This window comes from Lampetra planeri, chromosome 79 (genome assembly GCF_965212315.1).
Source record: "Lampetra planeri chromosome 79, kcLamPlan1.2.h2, whole genome shotgun sequence".
NCBI classification, from domain to species: domain Eukaryota; kingdom Metazoa; phylum Chordata; class Hyperoartia; order Petromyzontiformes; family Petromyzontidae; genus Lampetra; species Lampetra planeri.
The window spans coordinates 1,488,868-1,514,601 of NC_136184.1; the positions used below are offsets into that span (position 1 = coordinate 1,488,868).

Sequence of the window (25,734 nt, forward strand, 5' to 3'; positions counted from 1 at the left end):
GGTATTACGATACAAAATTGGACAGATCTTGGCCCGACGAAAAAAATATTAATAGATCATGAATTATTTCCGACCAACCATGCCTTATGATATATAATGCACCATTGTGATTCACGTTGGTTGTCGGGGCTATAGGTTTCAAGCGGTAAATATGAATTGTGAATTAAAATTAAAGTTAATACAACCTATGTATTGATCCTATAGGGTTTAACATAATAGTTAATACAAATGTAGCGTATTTAGTATGTGCATTCTTCTGAAAGTTTACAGCTATATATGTACGTTTAGTTTATTTCGCACCATACAAAACCAACAGTGCTAATCGGAGGTTTGGGAAATCACAGACGAAGCCCGAAGTAATTGCACGTCAGGGTTAATGTCGCCATGTCTCGTCCCAATTAAGTCATTGGCAGTGTAAATGTTCTAATTCGGACCATGACGTTGGCACACAACGGTCTACTCCTTTGGAATGATGTTACGGGGGTATTTAACTGGCACTTGCAAATCAAACGGCTCAAAATATTTCACGGTAAAAATTAATACCGCAGTCAAAACCCAGGATGGTGTGGCGGATCCCAACCCCACGCTGAGTCATCATGCTAATTTTTTTGCATTTCTGCACTGGCGGCTGTGCGAGGCCGACGTGGTTTGTGACAGTGTTCCTCCTGTATCTCGTCATTCCCACAGACGGCTCGGGGATGCCTTGGAATGAGAGAATATTCTCAGGGAGCCACCCGCTCCACGAGGCGATCGCCACTCACGACCCCACCTTGGTAGACTTCGTCTCTAGCTGCCTATGGTAAGAACCCCCCCTGCTCTTGTCACTCTCCTCCAAGAGACACCCATAGAGTCACGAAGATTTACATAGAGATCCATAGTCACAACAATAACAACAACCGCCATTCGCCACTAAGTGGCGGTGACATCACCACGACGCTTGTGCCAGGCCATGTGCACCTTGAGGCCACGTGAAGTGTCGAACGCCCGCTGGCAGGAGGTCACGGGGCAGACCCAGGTGCCACGGGTCGACTGACTGAGATGACTGAGATGACTGGCTGATGCACCACCTGTGCCCCCTACTGTGCCAACTTGCTGTGCTTTAGCCACCCAGCGCTCCGCTCGTTGTTGTGAGTGTCGCTCCTCCGCGCTCCGTTGTTGCTGGAGGGCGACTGCCTCCAACTGCCCAGTAGCGTCCTTCACGAGCCTCCTCCACAGAGGCCGATCTTGACACCGCTGGTACCGGTCTTCAGCAAGTCCACTCAGCTCCACATCCTCCAGTCCTGCATCAGTCCATCTCTAATCCAGCCCATTTCTTTCCCTTTTAGCCCTCTAACTGGACAAACAGAAGCAGCTTGGGCATGCGGTGGTGGGGCATGAGGGCTACATGACCCAGCGAATGCAGCGTTGCCTGCTGGAGGAGCTAATTGATGGGACTGTGTCCAGATCTTTCAAGGATTTGTGAGCCCCTCACACAATCCAGCCTGGTTAAACCAAGGATGGATTGTAGAGAGGCCAGCCTAAATGTTTCAAACCAGCGCAGATGTTCCATGACAGGGGTCCACATTTCACAAGTATAGACAGCCGATTAATATATAATGCTGCCTGACTGATTCAGAGTGAGACCTCTGCTGTCAAACCAGAGCTGATCATAAGCACACTGCCCAGATCTAGAAAACTCTCCACTTTCCACTCTCTACACTCCATTGTATATACACACTTGCACACACTTGCACACTTGTCGCCTACACAGAATATGAGGTCAAGTGCGCACCTATGAAGAACGGCACTGCACACAAGGGAGGTGGTGTGGACAGAGCCATGGCCGGCTGCCTTCGTCTCCCCCGTGCTGACGTTCACTACATGCCACACCAGGTTCTCGTATTCATCTGAATCTAAGTAAGTTGGTACATTTGTAAATGCGCAACTATTATAAGCCAGGTGATCACGAGAAGCGCACAGGAAGATGGGAAATCGGTTCTGATGTTTGCTGTTGCCATTCTTAACCGTGAGATTGACTCGAACTCGGCTCGCCAGGTCGGGAACGTGGTGCGCTATCCGCTATGTGAGCGCCAATGCCTCATCAGTTTTTTCTGTCGCAGTTGTTGCCCCTGCTGCTCACACCCGTCGCCCTCATCATCGTCCTCCCCGTCGTCGTCGTTGCCGCACAGCGACCCAGCGTCCCGTCTGGCGGCCGCCCGCAGCGGACATCCCCATACTTCCAGACCCTCGCCGTGGCCGACTTACAGTGCCAGCGCCCCGAGCCGGCCTCCCTGAGCTCGCGGGAGGATCTCGACCACTGGTAAAATGGCATGGCCAGCCCAAATTCGAGTGCGCGGCCTCCCTTCTTACAGTTGGCCCAACTCCGAATTGGAGCTGGAGCAAACATCCCCAAGTCAGCAGCCTCTCACCACCGGTGTGACAGTTCAGAACTGGTTTCTACTGCATTGCACACAATACCTGCTTGACGACTCGATGTGTGATCACAGCCACGATGCACCACTCCGCTACTCCTTACGCAATCATCTGGCTCGATCACCTCTATCCAATCAGAGCGGTCTACATCAGCCGCTTGTACTGCCATCCACGCGCCCACCACTCGCTCTGCCTGTCGATTACCTTCAACCCAATGGCTTTGAATACACCACACAATCTCATTGACTCTGGGAGAGTAAGCAGGCCTGGGCTTAGTGCTTAGATGGGAGACTCCCTGGGAATACCGGGTGTTGTGGGCTTAGGCCACCAGATGACTAGTCGAAGGCATGCATCGATGGATTCTTGATTCCATCTATCCGTATCATTGAGGTACATCCTTGTCATATGCATGGCGTTCTACTTGGTACCGTTTCTTCCCACATGCACCACTCCATTCAATTGGCGAAACATTACAATTTAACGGGAGCCTCCTGATAATGTCTTAAGACTCAGTAGGGCTCTCCTGGGTAAACAGAAGGCAGCTTTCACATTTTGTTATTATCGGTCACCCTTTAATCCTTGTCTCTACACACCAACCTGCAACATGTTCAGAACTCATCCAGCTGACTGTTCATCAACCCACCCTGGCCACCTGCTTTCCATCAGCTGTTCCCTCACTTGGCCATTCGTCCGAATGGAGGCAAGGGTTGGTCACTGGGGAGACAGAGTGAGCCGGGCCTAGTTCTAGCCACCCACTCCGTGCTGGCCACTTCACCCCCTCATGTGCCGTCCTGGCCTTAGCAGATGTTCGCTCGCAACATTTGCCCCGGCGGTCTCTTGAGGCGATGGGAGGGATCTCTGTCCTCTTGAGTTGGTGACCGAGCAATTGTTTGAGTGACGCGGCTCTCTGCCCACATGTCGCCACCACAGAGTGCGGGTCGCATGGCCCAAGACTCGGGCGAGCTCAGCCTCACGGTCGCGCACGGGGAGCCAGAAGGAAACCCCAATGAGGACGTGGAACGTATCGGCGACGTCCTCTTTGGAACAAATGCCCTCCACCTCCACTCCCATCACTTCTCAGTTTCCTCATTCCGAGTGTGGCAATATCTGACAACCCCTGTGTTTTCACTGTCCCCAATTAGACTGTCAAGAAACTCTCGGCATCCTCTTGAGCGAGTGGAAGCAGCCCATGAGATGTGGTCTTGGTCGTGAAGTCTGTTGCGCTGACGCTAACGACGGCAGTATCGCGCTTTTATTCTGCCCTCGGCTTCTTGTGGTGCTCACAAGGGGCCGGCATTCCACCCCACTCCCTCCCCAGCAACTCAACTACTCTCATTGCGAGGCCACTATTCGATTCCTGATCAGATAATTTGTATGGTCTTGATATGATTCGTATTGTTTCTCAATTATTCTCCGTTTAATGATGAAATGTAATAACTTATTACGTTTTGTGTGCTCTGTTAGCTGCGGTCTCGCGTGGTAGGGGTGGCTAGCAAACCAACCTGCCACACCAGTGTCACATTAACCATCACCACCATGGGCCTAAATGTCAAATATATTGAACGATTGGAAATAATAACTTCTCACGCATGCAACTTGGCGCTTTTATCAGGTGCATATCGTGTGGCGTGATTAACAATCGTGCAGTTAGGGTCGAAGCTAGTTTTGTTTTGTTTATTGGTCTGGTCGGCCCAAGTGCGTGTCGAGTCCGGGCTCTGCTCGGTTCAGGGTACTGCTGGTGCCACCACGCTTGTGACGCTGGCACTGGTGTCTCTCCGCAGCTTGAGCGAGCGCTACGAGGAGGAGATGGCAGTGCGAGCCGAGGCTCTAGTCAACTCCGGCAGGCGGCTGGTACAGAGGTACAAGCAGGAGAAGAGCCATCTCGCCGACGGGCTGCTCCACCCACGCTTGCACGGATGGCCGGATGACGTCGCGGCCACCGAACGGCCAAACCACCAACCCGACGGACGACCCCCACCTGACCGCCAGCCCATGGGTACCCCCACCGAGTAAATGACCCAACACGCATCATCCTGACACACTGACCAAATAACTTACAGACCGATAACTCGCAACCCCATCCTATGACCCAATAAAATACTTTCGCAAGAATATATATGAACCCGACACCCGACTTGCCCACCCTCTGACTCTATAAGACACCGAGGCCAATACAATACACCGACTTGGTGAAACTCTGACCCATCAATCGACCCATTTGACTTCGAGCCTATCCACCGGATCACCAGCTGACCTACTAATCCAATAATCACTCTAACCTGGTAACTTACTGCCAAAATACTGATCCACCAAATGACCCTATAACCTTGCCAGCTAGGCTGATCTAATAATCCAAAAACCCACTGTCCCACCAGGCTATCCCCGCTATGAAGGAGGGACCGGTATTATAAATTAATGTTGTGTTTTTGTTCCGCGTTTAGGCACCACTGCCATTACTTGGCCATAAACGTGTTTAAGCCCAGGAGTGTCTGTGCACTCATCTTTCCCAAATGGAAGCTGCTCGTGGTGGAGGCAACATGTCATGTCTGGCAACGCAAAACTAGTTTAGCACCAATGGATTTGACTAAAACCACTCGTGCACAAGACCAGTTGAAAAATTATCCTGACATTTTTATAAATTAATACACACCGTGAGGAGGGTAGTTCCTTAAACAGCATGCTCGAAGTGGTTGAGTGACATGGACGTATGTTCTCCTGTACGTGCATTCCACGTAGTTATGTTCTCCTTTAAACGAGGGCTACTCCTAGGAAAATGTGCACAACGCACGCTGCGCTCCCACGGTTTCATCTTTACAATGAACTACGCTTTCCATGTCACAGCGATCTGCAGGTTCTGTGCTTGTTTAGCTTGAGGCTGTAGTCATCGCCGCGATGCCGCGAGGGAGTCTGCTGAGTGAGCTCCTGCGCCCCGTTATCAATCGAAGGCTCGCGTTGCCGAGCCACGTGTCGCCAGGCTCGATCGGAACACGACGGTGGCTGGGAGGGCTCGGCGGGTTGTTTAAAGTTCTTGGGAGACACCGCAATGGGGGATCAACGTAGGCTCGGAATGAACTTAGCAAAATTATATCACTTGAGAGAGAAGGCTGCAGATGTGTGCGTTGTTGTCTCGTTACCAGCTTTTGTTGAACACTTGGGTGTCACGTGGTGCATTTTATCATTCTCGCGACAGACTGCAAAGGCTGAAGTGGAATTCCTCACACATCCGACACGACAATATACGCACAGACACACGTAAACTTTACCCCCTGTATTTCCAATATTCCTATAACCGTGCTCGATTCAAGACACTTATTATCTCTTTATCGGTGACACATTTAATAGTCATGTTTTTTGCTGGCTGTTTTGTGTGTGTGGGTCTTTGGGGCTGTCTGATGAACAAAAATAAAATTAGTTCCTTGAGTGTTATCCCCTCCATATACGTAGGCTTTGTTCGGGCACTCCAGTTTCCTGCCACACACGACGACCAATTCAGCTCCTGCCCTCAGGACCCTCTTGGAAATGCAGCTTGAGACCACCAATCACTGCACTGCCACTCCCCAAATGCAGGATACTGCAGCATGCGTCAAAAATAAAATCCATTCCAGTCATTCTCAGCACAACAACGGATGAAGGCCCTTCCCGTACGTCGCGTTAACAATGGGGGTCATTTGATAATATTTCACCACGCTGGTGAGTGCGAGTGCAAAATTATTCCCGGTGTAGCGATCCGGAGCGTTCCGACTGAAAGTAAACATTGAGCATCGTGATGGAGAGAAAGAGCAGTCTAATCACGAGAGAAGAAGGCGCGATGAAGGGACCACTCCTACCCCTTGTAGAAAGCCACCCTCCCTTATCACGCTTCTTGATACTTCTCCACTGTTCCAGGCGGCGTGGGCCAGGTCTTCACGAACCGGCTACCCTTATGCCGCCCCCTGCTGGCGTGGGGTGGCGACGCCTGTTCATCACCCAAATTCGGAGGCCTCATTCCCCGCCGTTCTGGCCTTAGTGAAGGAATATGGAGGTGCTTCGGGATACAAATTAAATGTAACTAAATCGGACTTGATGCCCCAAATAAGTTCTCAAGAAATTAGTTTTCAATCTAGATGATTTAAAAGTGTATCGCTCCAGTGGCTTCCTAATATCGGAAGCGCATCTGAAAGCGTGTGATGTGCTGAGGCCAGAGCACAAATAATCATCCCCATGCAACATGGCCACCATTAAGTCCCCCATACAACACTGCCAACATGAAGTCCCCCATGCAACTTGGCCACCTGGATATCACTCATGCATCATGGCCGCTATGAAATCTTCAATGCATCATGGCCACTGTGACATCCACCATGCAACATGGCCATCGGTATGTTCCACCATTCACCATGGCCCTCTGTGACATCCCTCATTCCTGTTCTTACCTTGCGGTGATTTGATGCAGATGGTGCCCACTGAGGACAGTGCCCTCCACGTGGTACAAGATTCACCCTTATTCCTCGCCTTTCCAGATTGGCTCATCTACACACACACAAAGACAAAGGTCCACCACATAGGCTTTAGCAAGATGTGGGGGATAGTGCAAGCGGCGAGCACTAAGCCAGGATCTCTGAGATCCTGGGCTCCAGATTCAGGAGGGTCCTGCTGAGATGTCAGTTCTCAGCGTTCGGATATTTGGCCAATGTCAGATGTCACACTTGGATTAACAATGAGACACGTGTGTATTTAAAGGACACACGCAGGTTAATGGCATCCTTCAAACTGTTAAGAGAAGTAGGGCTGGGCCAGGACATGCCACGGCCACGAGGAACAACAATAGCTGATGGTCTAGAACAATAACGGAGGTGCAGCCAAGTATCAGAACACGTCTGAGAGGATGGCTGCTAGAAAGATGGAGCGACAAAATCGGTGCTTGGTGGATTATTCCATCGCAGGATCGTGAGGGGTAGCAGGGTCTCAAGGAAGGAGGCCTTTATCCAGTAGTGGATAGATAAAAGTACAGTAGATTATTAAAACGTAGAAAGGCAGGTACACAGAGAGGATCTTGGGGAGATACTCTGATAGATGCACACACACTCAGGCAGCCAAGCAGATGCACACTTAGGTGTATGGATAGGTGACAGGTAGCCACACGCGGAGTGGAGAGCACACGTCCATTAATACTTCACCACACGAGTCGAAGAGCCACACGTACCTCCATGGTGGCAACTTGCAGAGCAGGGTGCACAGAACTAATAGCGTCTCTCACGCAGTCCAGGTCTCTGCGTGCGAAGCAGGAGACGAAGCCGAGGATCACATAGAGTCGAGGGGGTGTGACGGCACCCACATCTCAACACGAGTCAAGTCACAATGCGGACTCACACCATGAACCCACATCATCAAAACAATCACTCACAACACGAAACACAAAAACAACAACCGACATTCACCACTAAGTAGCGATGATGTCACCACGGCGCCTGTGCCAGGCCAGGTGCACTTTCAGGCCACGCGAAGTGTCGAAGGCTCGCTGACAAGACGTCACGGGACAGACCCAGGTTCCAAAGGTTGGCTGAGATGCTTGGTAGATACACCAGCTGTATGCCCAACTGTGCCAACTTGCCGAATTTTATCTGCCACTCGTTGTGAGCGTCACTCCTCTGCCCTCAGTTGTTGTTGGAGGCAGACTGCCTCCAACTGTCCAGTAGCCTCCTTCACGAGCTTCCTCGTGAAGGATGCTATTTACACCGCTGGTACCAGTCTTTCACAAGTCCACTCAACTCAACATCCTCCCATACAGCATCAGTCCATATTTTCGACAGCCCATGTCGTGGCCGTTTAGCCCCCTTTATGCGGCCAAAAAGAAACTGCTTGGGTATGCGGGCTACAAGACCCAGCCAACGCAGCCTTGCCTGCCGGAGGAGCTTACTGGTGGGAATGTGTCCAGATCCTTCAAGGATTTGTGAGCTCCTCACACAATCCAGCTAGGTTAAACCCAGGATGGATCGTTGGAACCACCACAGACACCACCACCACTAACACCATCAACATCACCACCAACACCAGTACCACCACCAACAAGAATATCACCATCATCAACACCGTCACCAGCACCACCAACAACACCAACAGCACCACCACCAACACCACCAACAACACCAACAGCACCACCATCAACACCACCATCAACACCAACAACACCAACAGCACCACCATCAACACCACCATCAACACCAACAACACCACCATCAACACCACCATCAACACCAACAACACCAACAGCACCACCATCAACACCACCATCAACACCAACAACACCACCATCAACACCACCATCAACACCACCAACAACACTACCACCAACACCACCACGAACATCAAAGATAAAGATCCCCCTTATAGCTGAAATAAACTGTTGGGGCAAGTGCTGTTAGCCAGCATCACCTATGAAGGCCGGAACAGCACACGAGGGCGTGGGTGGCCAACACCGCGCCCGGCCGCCTTTGTCTCCGAGTGGCGATATTTACACACCACACCAGGTACTCATTTGAGGCTGAGTCGACCTAGGGGAGGCCCAGGACCGGTTCATATAATCGTCACTGGTGTTGACCTTGAGCGGGAATCCAATTCTGGGTCACCGGGTTCATAGCGCAGCGCGTTAACCACTCCACACACACAGACTCACACACGGATACAAACACACACGGACTCACACAAACACAGACTCACACCACACACACAGACTCGCACCACCCACAGCGAGGATCCACTCCTCACCTTCGCCAGAGTTTCTCCCCGCCTCTCTAACGGACAAACTGCCAGGGGGAAGCGCGTGGCTCGAGACGAGGGGGCGGTACCAGGTGACCACGCCCACCGAGACGTGGAGCCCTGAGCCCCTCACCCGAGCCCCCCCCATGCCCACCCCCTCGCCCCGCCCCCTCTCCCCCGCCCCTCCTTCCGCCGAGGCTGGGGCGAGTGGAGGCAGCGCTGTGCATTGTGGGTGGCGAGCGGCTGATTCGGATTCCCGCTCGCGGCCACCGTCGCTGCTGAAGCGGCGGCTCGCTGGCTGGTCCTCCTCTACATCGACTCAGCCCGAACAAGGTGAGAACCTTGCACGGTGTGGACACATCAGCAGTGGCGGTGGTGGAGAGGGGAGGCAGAGGAGGCGCCTGGCTCACAGCCGTTACGCTCTGGGCGCCTGCTGAGTTCACGGCGCTGCTCCAAGCAGAGCGCGGCCCTGCTGATGATGATGAGGAGAGGCACTGCCAGATTGTGGCTGATGGGATGAGTTACATTTAGTTCTTTTGTATCTGGAGGGACGGAGTTGTTGTCGTGGCAGCAATGGCCTCCACTAGAGGCCGCGATGTGGAGTATTTGGTCTACTCTTCCACGCTGGTCCAGACCCGTTGGAGCGAGGTGGGTGTACCCACAACTTTACCCTCCACACGCGGGGGGCGTCAGCTCACTGCACTTGCAATGCAGAGGTGCAGGTTCGAGTCCATTTCACACTCACCCCGTACTATGTGCTGCCATAGACAAACCCAGCATTAAATTATATACTGTATTACTATACACCACCCTATACCTTAGAATAATACATAGTGTAATATTACACTATGTATTATTCTACCCACCCTACTGTATATCACACTGCTGTATATTCACTATACAATTACGATACTATATATTGCCTTATACATTGTATTAAACATTACAATTTTATACTATTTATTATTATTATACAATCTGCTATACACTATACCAGCGGTCGGGAACCTATGGCTCGCGAGCCATATATGGCTCTTCCAGTGACGGCATATGGCTCCCAGACAAGTTTGAGTTGAAAAAAATAATAATAATAAAAAAATAAAAAATCAGTTTCGAACTGATTTTAAAATACTTGTGATATTGTTTAATAATACTGTGTCATTTTAAAGTAAACAGAAATTAGTTTTGAAGATAAATTTCACGGGTCACGCCTGCATGAAGCTCAACCTCACCACGTATGAACCTGACTACAAGGCCATCAGCAAAACCATATAGCACAAGAAGTCGCATTAAAAGTAAGACATTTAATTTATTATACGTTAAAAATACTATATGGCTCTCAATGAAATATATTTAGAAATATTTGGCTTTTATGGCTCTCCCAGTCAAAAAGGTTGCCGACCCCTGCACTATACCATTGACCGTCGAGACAGCTGTCTCCTGTCTCGCTGAGTCTCTCTCTACGTGAGTGGCACTGTTAGTCTACAGCTGCCTGTCTCGCTGAGTCTCTCTCTACGTGAGTGGCACTGTTAGTCTACAGCTGTCTCCTGTCTCGCTGAGTCTCTCTCTACGTAGTGTCACTGTTAGTCTACAGCTGTCTCCTGTCTCGCTGTGTCTCTCTCTACGTAGTGTCACTGTTAGTCTACAGCTGTCTCCTGTCTCGCTGTGTCTCTCTCTACGTGAGTGTCACTGTTAGTCTACAGCTGTCTCCTGTCTCGCTGTGTCTCTCTCTACATAGTGTCACTGTTAGTCTACAGCTGTCTTCTGTCTCGCTGTGTCTCTCTCTACGTGAGTGTCACTGTTAGTCTACAGCTGTCTCCTGTCTCGCTGTGTCTCTCTCTACGTAGTGTCACTGTTAGTCTACAGCTGTCTCCTGTCTCGCTGTGTCTCTACGTAGTGTCACTGTTAGTCTACAGCTGCCTCCTGTCTCGCTGTGTCTCTCTCTACGTAGTGTCACTGTTAGTCTACAGCTGTCTCCTGTCTCGCTGTGTCTCTCTCTACGTAGTGTCACTGTTAGTCTACAGCTGTCTCCTGTCTCGCTGTGTCTCTCTCTACGTAGTGTCACTGTTAGTCTACAGCTCTCTCCTGTCTCGCTGTGTCTCTCTCTACGTAGTGTCACTGTTAGTCTACAGCTGTCTCCTGTCTCGCTGAGTCTCTGTACGTGAGTGTCACTGTTAGTCTACAGCTGTCTCCTGTCTTGCTGTGTTTCTCTCTACGTGAGTGTCACTGTTAGTTTACAGCTGTCTCCTGTCTCGCTGTGTCTCTCTCTACGTAGTGTCACTGTTAGTCTACAGCTGTCTTCTGTCTCGCTGTGTCTCTCTCTACGTAGTGTCACTGTTGGTCTACAGCTGCCTGTCTCGCTGAGTCTCTCTCTACGTGAGTGTCACTGTTAGTCTACAGCTGCCTGTCTCGCTGTGTCTCTCTCTACGTGAGTGTCACTGTTAGTCTACAGCTGTCTCCTGTCTCGCTGTGTCTCTCTCTACGTGAGTGTCACTGTTAGTCTACAGCTGTCTCCTGTCTCGCTGTGTCTCTCTCTACGTAGTGTCACTGTTAGTCTACAGCTGTCTCCTGTCTCGCTGTGTCTCTACGTAGTGTCACTGTTAGTCTACAGCTGCCTCCTGTCTCGCTGTGTCTCTCTCTACGTAGTGTCACTGTTAGTCTACAGCTGTCTCCTGTCTCGCTGAGTCTCTCTCTACGTAGTGTCACTGTTAGTCTACAGCTGTCTCCTGTCTCGCTGTGTCTCTCTCTACGTAGTGTCACTGTTAGTCTACAGCTGTCTCCTGTCTCGCTGTGTCTCTCTCTACGTAGTGTCACTGTTAGTCTACAGCTGTCTCCTGTCTCGCTGAGTCTCTCTACGTGAGTGTCACTGTTAGTCTACAGCTGTCTCCTGTCTCGCTGTGTCTCTCTCTACGTGAGTGTCACTGTTAGTTTACAGCTGTCTCCTGTCTCGCTGTGTCTCTCTCTACGTAGTGTCACTGTTATTCTACAGCTGTCTCCTGTCTCGCTGTCTCTCTCTACGTAGTGTCACTGTTAGTCTACAGCTGTCTCCTGTCTCGCTGAGTCTCTCTCTACGTAGTGTCACTGTTAGTCTACAGCTGCCTGTCTCGCTGAGTCTCTCTCTACGTGTGTCACTGTTAGTCTACAGCTGTCTCCTGTCTCGCTGTGTCTCTCTCTACGTGAGTGTCACTGTTAGTCTACAGCTGCCTCCTGTCTCGCTGTGTCTCTACGTAGTGTCACTGTTAGTCTACAGCTGTCTCCTGTCTCGCTGTGTCTCTCTCTACGTGAGTGTCACTGTTAGTCTACAGCTGCCTTCTGTCTCGCTGTGTCTCTCTCTACGTGAGTGTCACTGTTAGTCTACAGCTGTCTCCTGTCTCGCTGTGTCTCTCTCTACGTAGTATCACTGTTAGTCTACAGCTGTCTCCTGTCTCGCTGTGTCTCTCTCTACGTAGTGTCACTGTTAGTCTACAGCTGCCTCCTGTCTCGCTGTGTCTCTCTCTACGTAGTGTCACTGTTAGTCTACATCTGTCTCCTGTCTCGCTGTGTCTCTCTCTACGTGAGTGTCACTGTTAGTCTACAGCTGTCTCCTGTCTCGCTGTGTCTCTCTCTACGTGAGTGTCACTGTTAGTCTACAGCTGTCTCCTGTCTCGCTGTGTCTCTACGTAGTGTCACTGTTAGTCTACAGCTGCCTGTCTCGCTGTGTCTCTCTCTACGTAGTGTCACTGTTAGTCTACAGCTGCCTGTCTCGCTGTGTCTCTCTCTACGTAGTCTCACTGTTAGTCTACAGCTGTCTCCTGTCTCGCTGTGTCTCTCTCTACGTAGTGTCACTGTTAGTCTACAGCTGTCTCCTGTCTCGCTGTGTCTCTCTCTACGTAGTGTCACTGTTAGTCTACAGCTGTCTCCTGTCTCGCTGTGTCTCTCTCTACGTAGTGTCACTGTTAGTCTATAGCTGCCTGTCTCGCTGTGTCTCTCTCTACGTAGTGTCACTGTTAGTCTACAGCTGTCTCCTGTCTCGCTGTGTCTCTCTCTACGTGAGTGTCACTTTTAGTCTACAGCTGTCTCCTGTCTCGCTGTGTCTCTCTCTACGTGAGTGTCACTGTTAGTCTACAGCTGCCTCCTGTCTCGCTGTGTCTCTCTCTACGTGAGTGTCACTGTTAGTCTACAGCTGTCTCCTGTCTCGCTGTGTCTCTCTCTACGTGAGTGTCACTGTTAGTCTACAGCTGCCTCCTGTCTCGCTGTGTCTCTCTCTACGTAGTGTCACTGTTAGTCTACAGCTGTCTCCTGTCTCGCTGTGTCTCTCTCTACGTAGTGTCACTGTTAGTCTACAGCTGTCTCCTGTCTCGCTGAGTCTCTCTCTACGTAGTGTCACTGTTAGTCTACAGCTGTCTCCTGTCTCGCTGTGTCTCTCTCTACGTGAGTGTCACTGTTAGTCTACAGCTGTCTCCTGTCTCGCTGTGTCTCTACGTAGTGTCATTGTTAGTCTACAGCTGTCTCCTGTCTCGCTGAGTCTCTTTCTACGTGAGAGGCACTGTTAGTCTACAGCTGTATCCTGTCTCGCTGTGTCTCTCTCTACGTAGTGTCACTGTTAGTCTACAGCTGCCTGTCTTGCTGTGTCTCTCTCTACATAGTGTCTCTGTTAGTCTACAGCTGCCTCCTGTCTCGCTGTGTCTCTCTCTACGTGAGTGTCACTGTTAGTCTACAGCTGTCTCCTGTCTCGCTGTGTCTCTCTCTACGTAGTGTCACTATTAGTCTATATCTGCCTGTCTCGCTGTGTCTCTCTCTACGTAGTGTCACTGTTAGTCTACAGCTGTCTCCTGTCTCGCTGTGTCTCTCTCTACGTAGTGTCACTGTTAGTCTACAGCTGTCTCCTGTCTCGCTGTGTCTCTCTCTACGTGAGTGTCACTGTTAGTCTACAGCTGTCTCCTGTCTCGCTGTTTCTCTCTCTACATAGTGTCACTGTTAGTCTACAGCTGTCTTCTGTCTCGCTGTGTCTCTCTCTACGTGAGTGTCACTGTTAGTCTACAGCTGTCTCCTGTCTCGCTGTGTCTCTCTCTACGTAGTGTCACTGTTAGTCTACAGCTGTCTCCTGTCTCGCTGTGTCTCTACGTAGTGTCACTGTTAGTCTACAGCTGCCTCCTGTCTCGCTGTGTCTCTCTCTACGTAGTGTCACTGTTAGTCTACAGCTGTCTCCTGTCTCGCTGTGTCTCTCTCTACGTAGTGTCACTGTTAGTCTACAGCTGTCTCCTGTCTCGCTGTGTCTCTCTCTACGTAGTGTCACTGTTAGTCTACAGCTGTCTCCTGTCTCGCTGTGTCTCTCTCTACGTAGTGTCACTGTTAGTCTACAGCTGTCTCCTGTCTCGCTGAGTCTCTCTACGTGAGTGTCACTGTTAGTCTACAGCTGTCTCCTGTCTCGCTGTGTTTCTCTCTACGTGAGTGTCACTGTTAGTTTACAGCTGTCTCCCGTCTCGCTGTGTCTCTCTCTACGTAGTGTCACTGTTAGTCTACAGCTGTCTTCTGTCTCGCTGTGTCTCTCTCTACGTAGTGTCACTGTTAGTCTACAGCTGCCTGTCTCGCTGAGTCTCTCTCTACGTGAGTGTCACTGTTAGTCTACAGCTGCCTGTCTCGCTGTGTCTCTCTCTACGTAGTGTCACTGTTAGTCTACAGCTGTCTCCTGTCTCGCTGTGTCTCTCTCTACGTGAGTGTCACTGTTAGTCTACAGCTGTCTCCTGTCTCGCTGTGTCTCTCTCTACGTAGTGTCACTGTTAGTCTACAGCTGTCTCCTGTCTCGCTGTGTCTCTACGTAGTGTCACTGTTAGTCTACAGCTGCCTCCTGTCTCGCTGTGTCTCTCTCTACGTAGTGTCACTGTTAGTCTACAGCTGTCTCCTGTCTCGCTGAGTCTCTCTCTACGTAGTGTCACTGTTAGTCTACAGCTGTCTCCTGTCTCGCTGTGTCTCTCTCTACGTAGTGTCACTGTTAGTCTACAGCTGTCTCCTGTCTCGCTGTGTCTCTCTCTACGTAGTGTCACTGTTAGTCTACAGCTGTCTCCTGTCTCGCTGAGTCTCTCTACGTGAGTGTCACTGTTAGTCTACAGCTGTCTCCTGTCTCGCTGTGTCTCTCTCTACGTGAGTGTCACTGTTAGTTTACAGCTGTCTCCTGTCTCGCTGTGTCTCTCTCTACGTAGTGTCACTGTTATTCTACAGCTGTCTCCTGTCTCGCTGTCTCTCTCTACGTAGTGTCACTGTTAGTCTACAGCTGTCTCCTGTCTCGCTGAGTCTCTCTCTACGTAGTGTCACTGTTAGTCTACAGCTGCCTGTCTCGCTGAGTCTCTCTCTACGTGTGTCACTGTTAGTCTACAGCTGTCTCCTGTCTCGCTGTGTCTCTCTCTACGTGAGTGTCACTGTTAGTCTACAGCTGCCTCCTGTCTCGCTGTGTCTCTACGTAGTGTCACTGTTAGTCTACAGCTGTCTCCTGTCTCGCTGTGTCTCTCTCTACGTGAGTGTCACTGTTAGTCTACAGCTGCCTCCTGTCTCGCTGTGTCTCTCTCTACGTGAGTGTCACTGTTAGTCTACAGCTGTCTCCTGTCTCGCTGTGTCTCTCTCTACGTAGTATCACTGTTAGTCTACAGCTGTCTCCTGTCTCGCTGTGTCTCTCTCTACGTAGTGTCACTGTTAGTCTACAGCTGCCTCCTGTCTCGCTGTGTCTCTCTCTACGTAGTGTCACTGTTAGTCTACATCTGTCTCCTGTCTCGCTGTGTCTCTCTCTACGTGAGTGTCACTGTTAGTCTACAGCTGTCTCCTGTCTCGCTGTGTCTCTCTCTACGTGAGTGTCACTGTTAGTCTACAGCTGTCTCCTGTCTCGCTGTGTCTCTACGTAGTGTCACTGTTAGTCTACAGCTGCCTGTCTCGCTGTGTCTCTCTCTACGTAGTGTCACTGTTAGTCTACAGCTGCCTGTCTCGCTGTGTCTCTCTCTACGTAGTCTCACTGTTAGTCTACAGCTGTCTCCTGTCTCGCTGTGTCTCTCTCTACGTAGTGTCACTGTTAGTCTACAGCTGTCTCCTGTCTCGCTGTGTCTCTCTCTACGTAGTGTCACTGTTAGTCTACAGCTGTCTCCTGTCTCGCTGTGTCTCTCTCTACGTAGTGTCACTGTTAGTCTATAGCTGCCTGTCTCGCTGTGTCTCTCTCTACGTAGTGTCACTGTTAGTCTACAGCTGTCTCCTGTCTCGCTGTGTCTCTCTCTACGTGAGTGTCACTTTTAGTCTACAGCTGTCTCCTGTCTCGCTGTGTCTCTCTCTACGTGAGTGTCACTGTTAGTCTACAGCTGCCTCCTGTCTCGCTGTGTCTCTCTCTACGTGAGTGTCACTGTTAGTCTACAGCTGTCTCCTGTCTCGCTGTGTCTCTCTCTACGTGAGTGTCACTGTTAGTCTACAGCTGCCTCCTGTCTCGCTGTGTCTCTCTCTGCGTAGTGTCACTGTTAGTCTACAGCTGTCTCCTGTCTCGCTGTGTCTCTCTCTACGTAGTGTCACTGTTAGTCTACAGCTGTCTCCTGTCTCGCTGAGTCTCTCTCTACGTAGTGTCACTGTTAGTCTACAGCTGTCTCCTGTCTCGCTGTGTCTCTCTCTACGTGAGTGTCACTGTTAGTCTACAGCTGTCTCCTGTCTCGCTGTGTCTCTACGTAGTGTCATTGTTAGTCTACAGCTGTCTCCTGTCTCGCTGAGTCTCTTTCTACGTGAGAGGCACTGTTAGTCTACAGCTGTATCCTGTCTCGCTGTGTCTCTCTCTACGTAGTGTCACTGTTAGTCTACAGCTGCCTGTCTTGCTGTGTCTCTCTCTACATAGTGTCTCTGTTAGTCTACAGCTGCCTCCTGTCTCGCTGTGTCTCTCTCTACGTGAGTGTCACTGTTAGTCTACAGCTGTCTCCTGTCTCGCTGTGTCTCTCTCTACGTAGTGTCACTATTAGTCTATATCTGCCTGTCTCGCTGTGTCTCTCTCTACGTAGTGTCACTGTTAGTCTACAGCTGTCTCCTGTCTCGCTGTGTCTCTCTCTACGTAGTGTCACTGTTAGTCTACAGCTGTCTCCTGTCTCGCTGAGTCTCTCTACGTGAGTGTCACTGTTAGTCTACAGCTGTCTCCTGTCTCGCTGTGTCTCTCTCTACGTGAGTGTCACTGTTAGTTTACAGCTGTCTCCTGTCTCGCTGTGTCTCTCTCTACGTAGTGTCACTGTTATTCTACAGCTGTCTCCTGTCTCGCTGTCTCTCTCTACGTAGTGTCACTGTTAGTCTACAGCTGTCTCCTGTCTCGCTGAGTCTCTCTCTACGTAGTGTCACTGTTAGTCTACAGCTGTCTCCTGTCTCGCTGTGTCTCTCTCTACGTGAGTGTCACTGTTAGTCTACAGCTGTCTCCTGTCTCGCTGTGTCTCTCTCTACGTAGTGTCACTGTTAGTCTACAGCTGTCTCCTGTCTCGCTGTGTCTCTACGTAGTGTCACTGTTAGTCTACAGCTGCCTCCTGTCTCGCTGTGTCTCTCTCTACGTAGTGTCACTGTTAGTCTACAGCTGTCTCCTGTCTCGCTGAGTCTCTCTCTACGTAGTGTCACTGTTAGTCTACAGCTGTCTCCTGTCTCGCTGTGTCTCTCTCTACGTAGTGTCACTGTTAGTCTACAGCTGTCTCCTGTCTCGCTGTGTCTCTCTCTACGTAGTGTCACTGTTAGTCTACAGCTGTCTCCTGTCTCGCTGAGTCTCTCTACGTGAGTGTCACTGTTAGTCTACAGCTGTCTCCTGTCTCGCTGTGTCTCTCTCTACGTGAGTGTCACTGTTAGTTTACAGCTGTCTCCTGTCTCGCTGTGTCTCTCTCTACGTAGTGTCACTGTTATTCTACAGCTGTCTCCTGTCTCGCTGTCTCTCTCTACGTAGTGTCACTGTTAGTCTACAGCTGTCTCCTGTCTCGCTGAGTCTCTCTCTACGTAGTGTCACTGTTAGTCTACAGCTGCCTGTCTCGCTGAGTCTCTCTCTACGTGTGTCACTGTTAGTCTACAGCTGTCTCCTGTCTCGCTGTGTCTCTCTCTACGTGAGTGTCACTGTTAGTCTACAGCTGCCTCCTGTCTCGCTGTGTCTCTACGTAGTGTCACTGTTAGTCTACAGCTGTCTCCTGTCTCGCTGTGTCTCTCTCTACGTGAGTGTCACTGTTAGTCTACAGCTGCCTCCTGTCTCGCTGTGTCTCTCTCTACGTGAGTGTCACTGTTAGTCTACAGCTGTCTCCTGTCTCGCTGTGTCTCTCTCTACGTAGTATCACTGTTAGTCTACAGCTGTCTCCTGTCTCGCTGTGTCTCTCTCTACGTAGTGTCACTGTTAGTCTACAGCTGCCTCCTGTCTCGCTGTGTCTCTCTCTACGTAGTGTCACTGTTAGTCTACATCTGTCTCCTGTCTCGCTGTGTCTCTCTCTACGTGAGTGTCACTGTTAGTCTACAGCTGTCTCCTGTCTCGCTGTGTCTCTCTCTACGTGAGTGTCACTGTTAGTCTACAGCTGTCTCCTGTCTCGCTGTGTCTCTACGTAGTGTCACTGTTAGTCTACAGCTGCCTGTCTCGCTGTGTCTCTCTCTACGTAGTGTCACTGTTAGTCTACAGCTGCCTGTCTCGCTGTGTCTCTCTCTACGTAGTCTCACTGTTAGTCTACAGCTGTCTCCTGTCTCGCTGTGTCTCTCTCTACGTAGTGTCACTGTTAGTCTACAGCTGTCTCCTGTCTCGCTGTGTCTCTCTCTACGTAGTGTCACTGTTAGTCTACAGCTGTCTCCTGTCTCGCTGTGTCTCTCTCTACGTAGTGTCACTGTTAGTCTATAGCTGCCTGTCTCGCTGTGTCTCTCTCTACGTAGTGTCACTGTTAGTCTACAGCTGTCTCCTGTCTCGCTGTGTCTCTCTCTACGTGAGTGTCACTTTTAGTCTACAGCTGTCTCCTGTCTCGCTGTGTCTCTCTCTACGTGAGTGTCACTGTTAGTCTACAGCTGCCTCCTGTCTCGCTGTGTCTCTCTCTACGTGAGTGTCACTGTTAGTCTACAGCTGTCTCCTGTCTCGCTGTGTCTCTCTCTACGTGAGTGTCACTGTTAGTCTACAGCTGCCTCCTGTCTCGCTGTGTCTCTCTCTACGTAGTGTCACTGTTAGTCTACAGCTGTCTCCTGTCTCGCTGTGTCTCTCTCTACGTAGTGTCACTGTTAGTCTACAGCTGTCTCCTGTCTCGCTGAGTCTCTCTCTACGTAGTGTCACTTAGTCTACAGCTGTCTCCTGTCTCGCTGTGTCTCTCTCTACGTGAGTGTCACTGTTAGTCTACAGCTGTCTCCTGTCTCGCTGTGTCTCTACGTAGTGTCATTGTTAGTCTACAGCTGTCTCCTGTCTCGCTGAGTCTCTTTCTACATGAGAGGCACTGTTAGTCTACAGCTGTATCCTGTCTCGCTGTGTCTCTCTCTACGTAGTGTCACTGTTAGTCTACAGCTGCCTGTCTTGCTGTGTCTCTCTCTACATAGTGTCTCTGTTAGTCTACAGCTGCCTCCTGTCTCGCTGTGTCTCTCTCTACGTGAGTGTCACTGTTAGTCTACAGCTGTCTCCTGTCTCGCTGTGTCTCTCTCTACGTAGTGTCACTATTAGTCTATATCTGCCTGTCTCGCTGTGTCTCTCTCTACGTAGTGTCACTGTTAGTCTACAGCTGTCTCCTGTCTCGCTGTGTCTCTCTCTACGTAGTGTCACTGTTAGTCTACAGCTGTCTCCTGTCTCGCTGTGTCTCTCTCTACGTGAGTGTCACTGTTAGTCTACAGCTGTCTCCTGTCTCGCTGTGTCTCTCTCTACATAGTGTCACTGTTAGTCTACAGCTGTCTTCTGTCTCGCTGTGTCTCTCTCTACGTGAGTGTCACTGTTAGTCTACAGCTGTCTCCTGTCTCGCTGTGTCTCTCTCTACGTAGTGTCACTGTTAGTCTACAGCTGTCTCCTGTCTCGCTGTGTCTCTACGTAGTGTCACTGTTAGTCTACAGCTGCCTCCTGTCTCGCTGTGTCTCTCTCTACGTAGTGTCACTGTTAGTCTACAGCTGTCTCCTGTCTCGCTGTGTCTCTCTCTACGTAGTGTCACTGTTAGTCTACAGCTGTCTCCTGTCTCGCTGTGTCTCTCTCTACGTAGTGTCACTGTTAGTCTACAGCTGCCTCCTGTCTCGCTGTGTCTCTCTCTACGTAGTGTCACTGTTAGTCTACAGCTGTCTCCTGTCTCGCTGAGTCTCTCTACGTGAGTGTCACTGTTAGTCTACAGCTGTCTCCTGTCTCGCTGTGTTTCTCTCTACGTGAGTGTCACTGTTAGTTTACAGCTGTCTCCCGTCTCGCTGTGTCTCTCTCTACGTAGTGTCACTGTTAGTCTACAGCTGTCTTCTGTCTCGCTGTGTCTCTCTCTGCGTAGTGTCACTGTTAGTCTACAGCTGCCTGTCTCGCTGAGTCTCTCTCTACGTGAGTGTCACTGTTAGTCTACAGCTGCCTGTCTCGCTGTGTCTCTCTCTACGTGAGTGTCACTGTTAGTCTACAGCTGTCTCCTGTCTCGCTGTGTCTCTCTCTACGTGAGTGTCACTGTTAGTCTACAGCTGTCTCCTGTCTCGCTGTGTCTCTCTCTACGTAGTGTCACTGTTAGTCTACAGCTGTCTCCTGTCTCGCTGTGTCTCTCTCTACGTAGTGTCACTGTTAGTCTACAGCTGTCTCCTGTCTCGCTGTGTCTCTCTCTACGTAATGTCACTGTTAGTCTACAGCTGTCTCCTGTCTCGCTGTGTCTCTCTCTACGTAGTGTCACTGTTAGTCTACAGCTGTCTCCTGTCTCGCTGAGTCTCTCTACGTGAGTGTCACTGTTAGTCTACAGCTGTCTCCTGTCTCGCTGTGTCTCTCTCTACGTGAGTGTCACTGTTAGTTTACAGCTGTCTCCTGTCTCGCTGTGTCTCTCTCTACGTAGTGTCACTGTTAGTCTACAGCTTTCTCCTGTCTCGCTGTCTCTCTCTACGTAGTGTCACTGTTAGTCTACAGCTGCCTGTCTCGCTGAGTCTCTCTCTACGTGTGTCACTGTTAGTCTACAGCTGTCTCCTGTCTCGCTGTGTCTCTCTCTACGTGAGTGTCACTGTTAGTCTACAGCTGCCTCCTGTCTCGCTGTGTCTCTACGTAGTGTCACTGTTAGTCTACAGCTGTCTCCTGTCTCGCTGTGTCTCTCTCTACGTGAGTGTCACTGTTAGTCTACAGCTGCCTCCTGTCTCGCTGTGTCTCTCTCTACGTGAGTGTCACTGTTAGTCTACAGCTGTCTCCTGTCTCGCTGTGTCTCTCTCTACGTAGTGTCACTGTTAGTCTACAGCTGTCTCCTGTCTCGCTGTGTCTCTCTCTACGTAGTGTCACTGTTAGTCTACAGCTGCCTCCTGTCTCGCTGTGTCTCTCTCTACGTAGTGTCACTGTTAGTCTACAGCTGTCTCCTGTCTCGCTGTGTCTCTCTCTACGTAGTGTCACTGTTAGTCTACAGCTGCCTGTCTCGCTGTGTCTCTCTCTACGTAGTGTCACTGTTAGTCTGCAGCTGCCTGTCTCGCTGTGTCTCTCTCTACGTAGTCTCACTGTTAGTCTACAGCTGTCTCCTGTCTCGCTGTGTCTCTCTCTACGTAGTGTCACTGTTAGTCTACAGCTGTCTCCTGTCTCGCTGTGTCTCTCTCTACGTAGTGTCACTGTTAGTCTACAGCTGTCTCCTGTCTCGCTGTGTCTCTCTCTACATAGTGTCACTGTTAGTCTACAGCTGTCTCCTGTCTCGCTGTGTCTCTCTCTACGTAGTGTCACTGTTAGTCTATAGCTGCCTGTCTCGCTGTGTCTCTCTCTACGTAGTGTCACTGTTAGTCTACAGCTGTCTCCTGTCTCGCTGTGTCTCTCTCTACGTAGTGTCACTGTTAGTCTACAGCTGTCTCCTGTCTCGCTGTGTCTCTCTCTACGTAATGTCACTGTTAGTCTACAGCTGTCTCCTGTCTCGCTGTGTCTCTCTCTACGTAGTGTCACTGTTAGTCTACAGCTGTCTCCTGTCTCGCTGAGTCTCTCTACGTGAGTGTCACTGTTAGTCTACAGCTGTCTCCTGTCTCGCTGTGTCTCTCTCTACGTGAGTGTCACTGTTAGTTTACAGCTGTCTCCTGTCTCGCTGTGTCTCTCTCTACGTAGTGTCACTGTTAGTCTACAGCTTTCTCCTGTCTCGCTGTCTCTCTCTACGTAGTGTCACTGTTAGTCTACAGCTGCCTGTCTCGCTGAGTCTCTCTCTACGTGTGTCACTGTTAGTCTACAGCTGTCTCCTGTCTCACTGTGTCTCTCTCTACGTGAGTGTCACTGTTAGTCTACAGCTGCCTCCTGTCTCGCTGTGTCTCTACGTAGTGTCACTGTTAGTCTACAGCTGTCTCCTGTCTCGCTGTGTCTCTCTCTACGTGAGTGTCACTGTTAGTCTACAGCTGCCTCCTGTCTCGCTGTGTCTCTCTCTACGTGAGTGTCACTGTTAGTCTACAGCTGTCTCCTGTCTCGCTGTGTCTCTCTCTACGTAGTGTCACTGTTAGTCTACAGCTGTCTCCTGTCTCGCTGTGTCTCTCTCTACGTAGTGTCACTGTTAGTCTACAGCTGCCTGTCTCGCTGTGTCTCTCTCTACGTAGTCTCACTGTTAGTCTACAGCTGTCTCCTGTCTCGCTGTGTCTCTCTCTACGTAGTGTCACTGTTAGTCTACAGCTGTCTCCTGTCTCGCTGTGTCTCTCTCTACGTAGTGTCACTGTTAGTCTACAGCTGTCTCCTGTCTCGCTGTGTCTCTCTCTACATAGTGTCACTGTTAGTCTACAGCTGTCTCCTGTCTCGCTGTGTCTCTCTCTACGTAGTGTCACTGTTAGTCTATAGCTGCCTGTCTCGCTGTGTCTCTCTCTACGTAGTGTCACTGTTAGTCTACAGCTGTCTCCTGTCTCGCTGTGTCTCTCTCTACGTGAGTGTCACTTTTAGTCTACAGCTGTCTCCTGTCTCGCTGTGTCTCTCTCTACGTGAGTGTCACTATTAGTCTACAGCTGCCTCCTGTCTCGCTGTGTCTCTCTCTACGTGAGTGTCACTGTTAGTCTACAGCTGTCTCCTGTCTCGCTGTGTCTCTCTCTACGTGAGTGTCACTGTTAGTCTACAGCTGTCTCCTGTCTCGCTGTGTCTCTCTCTACGTAGTGTCACTATTAGTCTATATCTGCCTGTCTCGCTGTGTCTCTCTCTACGTAGTGTCACTGTTAGTCTACAGCTGTCTCCTGTGTCGCTGTGTCTCTCTCTACGTAGTGTCACTGTTAGTCTACAGCTGTCTCCTGTCTCGCTGAGTCTCTCTCTACGTAGTGTCACTGTTAGTCTACAGCTGCCTGTCTCGCTGAGTCTCTCTCTACGTGAGTGTCACTGTTAGTCTACAGCTGTCTCCTGTCTCGCTGTGTCTCTCTCTACGTGAGTGTCACTGTTAGTCTACAGCTGCCTCCTGTCTCGCTGTGTCTCTACGTAGTGTCACTGTTAGTCTACAGCTGTCTCCTGTCTCGCTGTGTCTCTCTCTACGTAGTGTCACTGTTAGTCTACAGCTGTCTCCTGTCTCGCTGAGTCTCTCTCTACGTGAGTGTCACTGTTAGTCTACAGCTGTCTCCTGTCTCGCTGTGTCTCTCTCTACGTAGTGTCACTATTAGTCTATATCTGCCTGTCTCGCTGTGTCTCTCTCTACGTAGTGTCACTGTTAGTCTACAGCTGTCTCCTGTCTCGCTGTGTCTCTCTCTACGTAGTGTCACTGTTAGTCTACAGCTGTCTCCTGTCTCGCTGAGTCTCTCTCTACGAGTCTCTCTCTACGTGAGTGTCACTGTTAGTCTACAGCTGTCTCCTGTCTCGCTGTGTCTCTCTCTACGTGAGTGTCACTGTTAGTCTACAGCTGCCTCCTGTCTCGCTGTGTCTCTCTCTACGTAGTGTCACTGTTAGTCTACAGCTGTCTCCTGTCTCGCTGTGTCTCTCTCTACGTAGTGTCACTGTTAGTCTACAGCTGTCTCCTGTCTCGCTGAGTCTCTCTCTACGTAGTGTCACTGTTAGTCTACAGCTGTCTCCTGTCTCGCTGTGTCTCTCTCTACGTGAGTGTCACTGTTAGTCTACAGCTGTCTCCTGTCTCGCTGTGTCTCTACGTAGTGTCATTGTTAGTCTACAGCTGTCTCCTGTCTCGCTGAGTCTCTCTCTACGTGAGAGGCACTGTTAGTCTACAGCTGTATCCTGTCTCGCTGTGTCTCTCTCTACGTAGTGTCACTGTTAGTCTATAGCTGCCTGTCTCGCTGTGTCTCTCTCTACGTAGTGTCACTGTTAGTCTACAGCTGTCTCCTGTCTCGCTGTGTCTCTCTCTACGTGAGTGTCACTTTTAGTCTACAGCTGTCTCCTGTCTCGCTGTGTCTCTCTCTACGTAGTGTCACTGTTAGTCTACAGCTGTCTCCTGTCTCGCTGTGTCTCTCTCTACGTAGTGTCACTGTTAGTCTACAGCTGTCTCCTGTCTCGCTGAGTCTCTCTCTACGTAGTGTCACTGTTAGTCTACAGCTGTCTCCTGTCTCGCTGTGTCTCTCTCTACGTGAGTGTCACTGTTAGTCTACAGCTGTCTCCTGTCTCGCTGTGTCTCTACGTAGTGTCATTGTTAGTCTACAGCTGTCTCCTGTCTCGCTGAGTCTCTTTCTACGTGAGAGGCACTGTTAGTCTACAGCTGTATCCTGTCTCGCTGTGTCTCTCTCTACGTAGTGTCACTGTTAGTCTACAGCTGCCTGTCTTGCTGTGTCTCTCTCTACATAGTGTCTCTGTTAGTCTACAGCTGCCTCCTGTCTCGCTGTGTCTCTCTCTACGTGAGTGTCACTGTTAGTCTACAGCTGTCTCCTGTCTCGCTGTGTCTCTCTCTACGTAGTGTCACTATTAGTCTATATCTGCCTGTCTCGCTGTGTCTCTCTCTACGTAGTGTCACTGTTAGTCTACAGCTGTCTCCTGTCTCGCTGTGTCTCTCTCTACGTAGTGTCACTGTTAGTCTACAGCTGTCTCCTGTCTCGCTGTGTCTCTCTCTACGTGAGTGTCACTGTTAGTCTACAGCTGTCTCCTGTCTCGCTGTGTCTCTCTCTACATAGTGTCACTGTTAGTCTACAGCTGTCTTCTGTCCCGCTGTGTCTCTCTCTACGTGAGTGTCACTGTTAGTCTACAGCTGTCTCCTGTCTCGCTGTGTCTCTCTCTACGTAGTGTCACTGTTAGTCTACAGCTGTCTCCTGTCTCGCTGTGTCTCTACGTAGTGTCACTGTTAGTCTACAGCTGCCTCCTGTCTCGCTGTGTCTCTCTCTACGTAGTGTCACTGTTAGTCTACAGCTGTCTCCTGTCTCGCTGAGTCTCTCTACGTGAGTGTCACTGTTAGTCTACAGCTGTCTCCTGTCTCGCTGTGTTTCTCTCTACGTGAGTGTCACTGTTAGTTTACAGCTGTCTCCCGTCTCGCTGTGTCTCTCTCTACGTAGTGTCACTGTTAGTCTACAGCTGTCTTCTGTCTCGCTGTGTCTCTCTCTACGTAGTGTCACTGTTAGTCTACA

General features: G+C 50.4%; 1 protein-coding gene across 2 annotated transcripts in view; it reads left to right on the forward strand.

Annotated features, from left to right (window-relative positions):
- The first annotated feature begins 9,339 nt into the window (after positions 1-9,339).
- Positions 9,340-25,734, forward strand: part of LOC144738250 (uncharacterized) — a 103,651-nt gene continuing 87,256 nt past the window's right edge. For both annotated transcript variants that reach the window (XR_013589192.1, XM_078621240.1), the window contains exon 1: positions 9,340-9,480. The gene's annotated coding sequence lies outside the window, so the exon portion shown is untranslated. The remainder of the gene's footprint in view (positions 9,481-25,734) is intronic.